Source organism: Bufo bufo, chromosome 4 (genome assembly GCF_905171765.1).
Source record: "Bufo bufo chromosome 4, aBufBuf1.1, whole genome shotgun sequence".
NCBI classification, from domain to species: Eukaryota; Metazoa; Chordata; class Amphibia; order Anura; family Bufonidae; genus Bufo; species Bufo bufo.
In genome coordinates, this window is record NC_053392.1 from 136472365 (window position 1) to 136480331 (window position 7967).

The following is a 7967-nucleotide window of genomic DNA, read 5'->3' on the forward strand; positions in this document are numbered from 1 at the left end:
AAGTGACCGGTTCAGCTTGCGTTCATGGAGTTTGTTCTGAGCCTAAGATCTCGCTCCCGGATACGTTCTCCGGGGGTAGTGAGTATTTTGTGCATTTTGCAAACTCCATTTTCGCCTTCTTCCCCATTCCTCTGGTGATGAGGAACGGAGGGTGGGGATCATTATATCGCTGCTCAGGGGTAACGCTCAGTCCTGGGCCTTTTCGCTGCCGGAGGGGGCACGGCCCCTCCGTTCAGTGGATGAATTCTTTTTAGCCCTGGGTCAGATATATGATGATCCGGATCGTATTGCTCTGGCTGAGTCTAGACTACGTCTGTTATGCCAGGGTAAACAATCCGCAGAGATATACTGCTCAGAATTTCGGAGATGGGCAGCTGATACTGGTTGGAATGATGCTGCACTCCGAAGTCAATTTTGCCATGGTCTTTCTGAGGGATTGAAAGATGCATTTGCCTTTCATGAGAGACCTACCTCCTTGGATTCTGCTATGTCTCAGGCCGTTCGTATTGACAGGCGTCTTAGAGAGAGAGGAGAGATCTCTCCTTCCTGTCATACTCAGTCCCGGGACAGTGCAGCGGTCTCATTCTGTGCGCAGGGGTCTCAGTCGCTGTCAGCCCCTTCTGAGCAGGAGCCCATGCAGCTGGGGTTGATTGCCTCTGACAATAGAAGATTCAGCCCGCATGGGAGGGTTTGTTTTTGCTGTGGAGGTATAAATCATTTGGCAAATGTTTGTCCCTCTAGGAGATTCAGGCAGTCTTCTGGGAGTAATAAAGAAACAAAAAGGAAAAAATCTTTTAAAAATGTTCCGTCTGTTACTATTGGCAGGGTTGAGGCGGAAATTGAAGGTTTTCCGTTTGCTTGTAGTTCCCGTTTTGTCCTACCTGCTAGGGTGGCGCTAGAGAGCAAGAGCATTTTTTGTGAGAAATTTGTGGATAGTGGAGCAGCTGTCAATCTCATTGATAATCAATTTGCAATAACTCATGGTTTCCAGGTATGCACTTTGGGAAAGGATATTCCTGTTTTTGCTATTGATTCCGCTCCACTTTCTCAGAAATCATTAAAGGGCATAGTTCACAATATCCGTTTAATTGTGAGTGATGCTCATGTTGAGTATGTGTCATGTTTCGTCCTTAGCGGTTTGCCTACTCCTCTAGTGTTGGGGCTACCCTGGCTCACTAAACATAACCCCACCATTGATTGGCAAGCGAGGCAAATAAATGGTTGGAGTGATTTTGCAGAGGGAATTGCCTCACGACATCTGTTTCAGAGGTTTCTACTAAGACTGTACCACCTTTCCTCTCTGAATTTTCGGATGTCTTCTCTGAGAGTGGAGTTCAGGATTTGCCCCCGCACAGGGAGTACGATTGCCCTATTAATCTCATCCCAGGTGCCAAGCTGCCTAAATCTCGTTTATACAATCTTTCCCAACCTGAGAGGGTCGCTATGCGTGCTTATATCTCTGAGAGTCTGAGAAAAGGACACAAACGACCCTCAAAGTCACCTGTTGCCGCTGGCTTTTTCTTTGTTAAGAAAAAAGATGGTTCTTTAAGACCTTGTCTGGATTTCAGGGAGCTGAACAGTATCACTATTCGTGACCCTTATCCGCTTCCTCTGATCCTGGACCTGTTTAACCAGGTTGTTGGGGCTAAAGTCTTTTCCAAATTAGATCTAAGAGGGGCATACAACCTGGTCAGGGTCAGAGAAGGAGACTAATGGAAGACGGCCTTCAATACCCCTGAGGACCATTTTGAGAATTTGGTTATGCCTTTTGGTTTGATGAATGCCCCAGCCGTTTTTCAGCATTTCGTGAACAGCATTTTTTATCATTTAATGGGAAAATTTGTATTAGTGTATTTGGATGACATTTTGATTTTTTCTCCTGATTTCAAAACTCATAAGGAACACTTACGTCAGGTCTTGCTCATCTTGCGGGAGAATAAATTATACACGAAACTGGAAAAATGTGTGTTTGCAGTTCCAGAAATTCAATTTCTGGGGTTTCTTCTCTCCGCTTCTGGTTTTCGCATGGACCCCGAGAAGGTCCGCGCTGTGCTTGAGTGGGAGCTTCCTGAGAATCAGAAGGCGCTGATGCGTTTTTTGGGCTTTGCCAATTATTACAGGAAGTTTATTTTGAATTATTCCTCTGTTGTTTTGGTCACTCACTGATATGACCAGAAAGGGGGTAGATTTTTCTTCCTGGTCGGTAGAGGCGCGTAAGGCCTTTTCTAATATCAAGGAGAGTTTTGCTTCCGCTCCCATCCTGGTACAACCTGATATTTCTTTACCCTTCATAGTTGAGGTTGATGCTTCTGAGGTAGGGGTGGGTGCGGTCTTGTCTCAGGGTTCCTCTCCTGCCAAATGGCAATCGTGTGCATTTTTCTCGAAGAAACTCTCCTCCGAAGAGAGAAATTATGATGTGGGAGATAGGGAATTGTTGGCCATCAAGTTGGCTTTTGAGGAATGGCGCCATTGGCTAGAGGGGGCCAGACACCCTATTACCGTGTTTACTAACCATAAAAATCTGGCCTACTTGGAGTCAGCCAAGCGTCTGAACCCGAGACAGGCCAGATGGTCTTTGTTCTTTTCAAGGTTTAATTTTGTTGTCACGTTCCGCCCTGGGGTTAAGAATGTGAAGGCAGATGCCCTGTCACATTGTTTTCCGGGAGCTGGGAATTTTGAAGACCCGGGTCCCATTTTGGCTGAAGGTGTGGTGGTCTCTGCTCTTTTTCCTGAATTGGAGGCAGAGGTGCAGGCAGCCCAGTCAGAGGCTCCTGATCTTTGTCCTCCTGGGAGGTTGTTTGTGCCTCTCGCTTTGAGACACAAGATTTTTAAGGAACACCACGATACGGTCCTTGCTGGGCACCCGGGGGCAAGAGCCACACTGGATCTCATCGCTCGGAGATTCTGGTGGCCTGCGCTTCGTAAGTCGGTTGAGGGTTTTGTGGCAGCCTGCGAGACTTGCGCTCGTGCCAAAGTCCCTCATTCACGGCCATCAGGTCCTCTCCTTCCCTTACCCATTCCTTCCCGTCCTTGGACACATCTGTCCATGGACTTCATAACGGACCTGCCTCGTTCCTCGGGGAAGACTGTGATTCTGGTGGTGGTGGACCGTTTTAGCAAAATGGTGCATTTCATCCCTTTTCCTGGTTTGCCCAATGCTAAGACGCTGGCGCAGGCATTTATTGACCATATTGTCAAATTGCATGGTATTCCTTCAGACATAGTCTCTGATAGGGGCACGCAGTTTGTTTCCAGATTCTGGAAGGCTTTCTGTTCTCGCTTGGGGGTTCGGTTGTCATTCTCTTCTGCTTTCCACCCGCAGTCGAATGGCCAGATAGAGCGCGTCAATCAGAATCTGGAGACATATCTGCGCTGTTTTGTGGCTGAGAATCAGGAGGATTGGTGTTCTTTTTTGTCATTTGCTGAGTTTGCTTTAAATAACCGTCGTCAGGAGTCCTCTGATAAGTCACCATTTTTTGGTGCATATGGGTTTCATCCGCAGTTTGGGACTTTCTCGGGAGAGGGGTCTTCTGGTTTACCTGATGAGGACAGATTCTCCTCGTCTTTGTCATCTATTTGGCAAAAGACTCAGGATAATCTAAAGATCATGAGTGAGAGATATAAGCGTATGGCAGATAAGAGACGTGTGCCTGGTCCGGACCTGAATGTTGGTGATCTGGTGTGGTTGTCTACCAAGAATATCAAATTGAAGGTTCCCTCCTGGAAGTTGGGTCCTAGGTTTATTGGGCCTTACAAGATCCTGTCTGTCATCAATCCTGTTGCCTACCGTCTTGATCGTCCTCAGACTTGGAAGATCCATAATGTTTTTCATAAGTCCTTATTGAAACCTTATGTTCAACCCATTGTACCCTCGCCTTTGCCTCCTCCTCCGATTATGGTTGATGGGAATCTTGAATTTCAGGTCTCTAGGATTGTGGATTCTCGTCTTGTCCGTGGTTCTCTCCAGTACCTCGTTCATTGGGAAGGTTATAGTCCTGAGGAGAGGATGTGGATCCCAGTGACGGACATTAAGGCCACTCGTCTCATCAGGGCTTTCCATAGGTCCCATCCTGAGAAGGTGGGCTCTGAGTGTCCGGAGTCCACTCGTAGAGGGAGGGGTACTGTCACAACCAGACAGCTGAGAAGCTCTGACAGAAACCGTTCAGAACCTCCTCCTTGAGTTCTCTTTGTTTTGGTTTCAGTTCCTCATCTCGTTAGCCTATCTCAGCTGTCATGCAGTTGGACTGATTGCTTCCCTTTAAATTCCTCCCCATAATGCAGTAGTGTGCGGCTTATACAACTTCCTGGAGTGTGTGTGCATGCCTGCTGTTCCTAGTTCCCAGTTCCCAGTCGTCTGCAAGATAAGTGCTGTATATGTATTTGTGATTTTCTGTCTGCTGGATCCAGGTGACCCTGACTCCCTCCTTGTCTGTGTAGGGAGCCGGTGGTCGTGTCCCCTCACTATTGTAGGGTCTTCAGGTATTAGATAGTCGAGGTACGTGGATATGCGACCATTCACCTTTGGGGTGTTCACATAGGCTGAGCAGTCAGGGAGAGTCTGCCAGGTCCATGCAGGGCTCTCCCTTTTGTTCCTTAGTTGTGGATCCAGTGAGTCATTGATTATATTGCATTGTCTTGTTTCCTGTACACCATCCGTGACACATATGGGTTAAAATAAAAAAAACACTTACCTCTCCTGCTCCGGACGCCGCCGCTCCTCTCCTTCAGCGCGCTCTGTCTTCTGTCTGTGCTGTGAAGGCTGTGCACAGCATGAGATCACAGAGCACAATCACGCTGTGAGCAGCCTTCACAGCCGACAGCCAAGCACCAGGAAGCAGTGAGTACAAAGCCTTCACCACTTCCCGGTCCTAATGAGCGCTTCCATAATGGAAACATTCATTCGTATTCGCCCCATAAGACACAACTTTTTTTGGGGGGAAATGCATCTTATGGGGTGAAAAATACAGTCGTGGTCAAAAGTTTTGAGAATTAGATAAATCTTGGAAATTGGAAAAGTTGCTGCTTAAGTTTTTATAATAGCAATTTGCATATACTCCAGAATGTTATGAAGAGTGATCAGATGAATTGCATAGTCCTTCTTTGCCATGAAAATTAACTTAATACCAAAAAACTTTCCACTGCATTTCATTGCTGTCATTAAAGGACTTGCTGAGATCATTTCAGTAATCATCTTGTTAACTCAGGTGAGAATGTTGACAAGCACAAGGCTGGAGATCATTATGTCAGGCTGATTGGGTTAAAATGGCAGACTTGACATGTTAAAAGGGGGTGATGCTTGAAATCATTGTTCTTCCATTGTTAACCATGGTGACCTGAAAAGAAACGCGTGCAGCCATCATTGCATTGCATAAAAATGGCTTCACAGGCAAGGATATTGTGGCTACTAAGATTGCACCTCGATCAACAATTTATAGGATCATCAAGAACTTCAAGGAAAGAGGTTCAATTCTTGTTAAGAAGGCTTCAGGGCGTCCAAGAAAGTCCAGCAAGTGCCAGGATCGTCTTCTAAAGAGGATTCAGCTGCCGGATTGGAGTGCCACCAGTGCAGAGCTTGCTCAGAAATGGCAGCAGGCAGGTGTGAGCGCATCTGCACGCACAGTGAGGTGGAGACTTTTGGAAGATGGCCTGGTGTCAAGAAGGGCAGCAAAGAAGCCACTTCTCTCCAAAAAAAACATCAGGGACAGATTGATCTTCTGCAGAAAGTATGGTGAATGGACTGCTGAGGACTGGGGCAAAATCATATTCTCTGATGAAGCCTCTTTCCGATTGTTTGGGGCATCTGGAAAAAGGCTTGTTCGGAGAAGAAAAGGTGAGCGCTACCATCAGTCCTGTGTCATGCCAACAGTAAAGCATCCAGAGACCATTCATGTGTGGGGTTGCTTCTCATCCAAGGGAGTGGGGTCACTCACAATTTTGCCCAAAAACACAGCCATGAATAAAGAATGGTACCAAAACACCCTCCAACAGCAACTTCTTCCAACAATCCAACAACAGTTTGGTGAAGAACAATGCATTTTCCAGCACGATGGAGCACCGTGCCATAAGGCAAAAGTGATATCTAAGTGGCTCGGGGACCAAAACGTTGACATTTTGGGTCCATGGCCGGGAAACTCCCCAGATCTTAATCCCATTGAGAACTTGTGGTCAATCCTCAAGAGGCGGGTGGACAAACAAAAACCCACTAATTCTGACAAACTCCAAGAAGTGATTATGAAAGAATAGGTTGCTATCAGTCAGGAATTGGCCCAGAAGTTGATTGAGAGCATGCCCAGTCGAATTGCAGAGGTCCTGAAAAAGAAGGGCCAACACTGCAAATACTGACTCTTTGCATAAATGTCATGTAATTGTCGATAAAAGCCTTTGAAATGTATGAAGTGCGTGTAATTATATTTCACTACATCACAGAAACAACTGAAACAAAGATCTAAAAGCAGTTTAGCAGCAAACTTTGTGAAAACTAATATTTGTGTCATTCTCAAAACTTTTGGCCACGACTGTACTCTACAGCAGCCAAGCACAAGACCATAAGTCTATGTTTAAATATGAAGTAAGTCTAGTGAGGGTTACAGCTGAATCTAGCCTATGGACCTCACCAGCACAGGTGCCTGAGAGTAACTTTCCAAGTGCTGGGACACAAATGGATTATTAGTGCGCAGAATTGTCCTTATTCACTAGAAGCCTTCCGGGATATAGTGGAATCCTAAAAACCTGAATCCTTCAGAAGAGCATCCTGCAAAAAATGTAGCAGAAGACTGATGCCTGCCACGAGGGAGAACACCCTTATTGAATAGCTCAAGATAAGTAGAAAACAGCATATTTACTTTGGACTTTAGAATAATTACAGAAGTCTTGGTTGTAAAGTGTCAACCTTAAAGAGAACTCCTCAACTGACAACTGCCTAAACCTGATAAAAGGAATAATATTGAACCTACCGTATTTCTGAGTCATCACTTATATCATACAAATGAACTGATTCTGTACTGATTACCTGAAGACAATTGATTCAGTAAATGTTCAGCTGTTTGATTACAACCGACTCCTCATCATTTGCACCTTACGGTGCTGGCATCACGAACCTGGGGCCCAGCCACCAAAGCACCTTAAACACCTATACCATCAAGGGCACCTCAACTTCCATCTGGCTGGTGTTCCCTGCAACCGAGATTGCGCCGGAGCATGTAGTGCTGTCTTCCCCATCACTGTACGTTGGTCCAGGGAGGCTCTGCTAACCGTGAATACAAACAACTACTACCCCCATCAGCCCACCGTAGCCTCACTTGTTTTCCCCTGCGGCCTGGTCGTTACATAATTTTGGAGTCATGAACAGGATAAACTCCTCTGTGCCTTATGAAAATAAGCCCCACTTGTTTACTTGAGAGACTACTGTATACATGTGCTTTAATACTGTGGAATCTTTAAACATCTTTATTGAGCTGCAAAAGTGTTTATGTGAATTACAAATTGCATGGGCATACTATACAAGAGCCCTACTATTAAATTGCCGTGTCAAAAGTGGGAAGAAAATGCATATTTTTGTGTCACTAAAACTGCTTGCTGTCAGTGAATTGACTTTTGGATGGCATCTAAAATGGCGGCCTGAGCGCTTTCTAGTTATTTAAACTGCGCCATCACTGTGCCAACCCTTTAAAAGAGCGGGAAGATAAATTGTGGCTGCACCATCATAGACTTTACATTAAGCCTCCCGGAGTGTGTACCGCCCCCTGTGCGGCGGGAAATGGCTGTGCTACCCCCCTAATACAAGTGAACCTAGGGGGCGGGCCTGAAGGATTTGTGTATGCCAGCCCCTCAGAGAGAGGAAGAGGAGGTGCTTTGCAGAGAAAGAGAAGACGAGGTGGATTCAAGCATGGCGGACCGTATCCCCACGCAGCAGGAGAGAACCAGCCACCCGGACCCCAACAAGAAGTTCGAGGAGGAGCGAGTCCGTG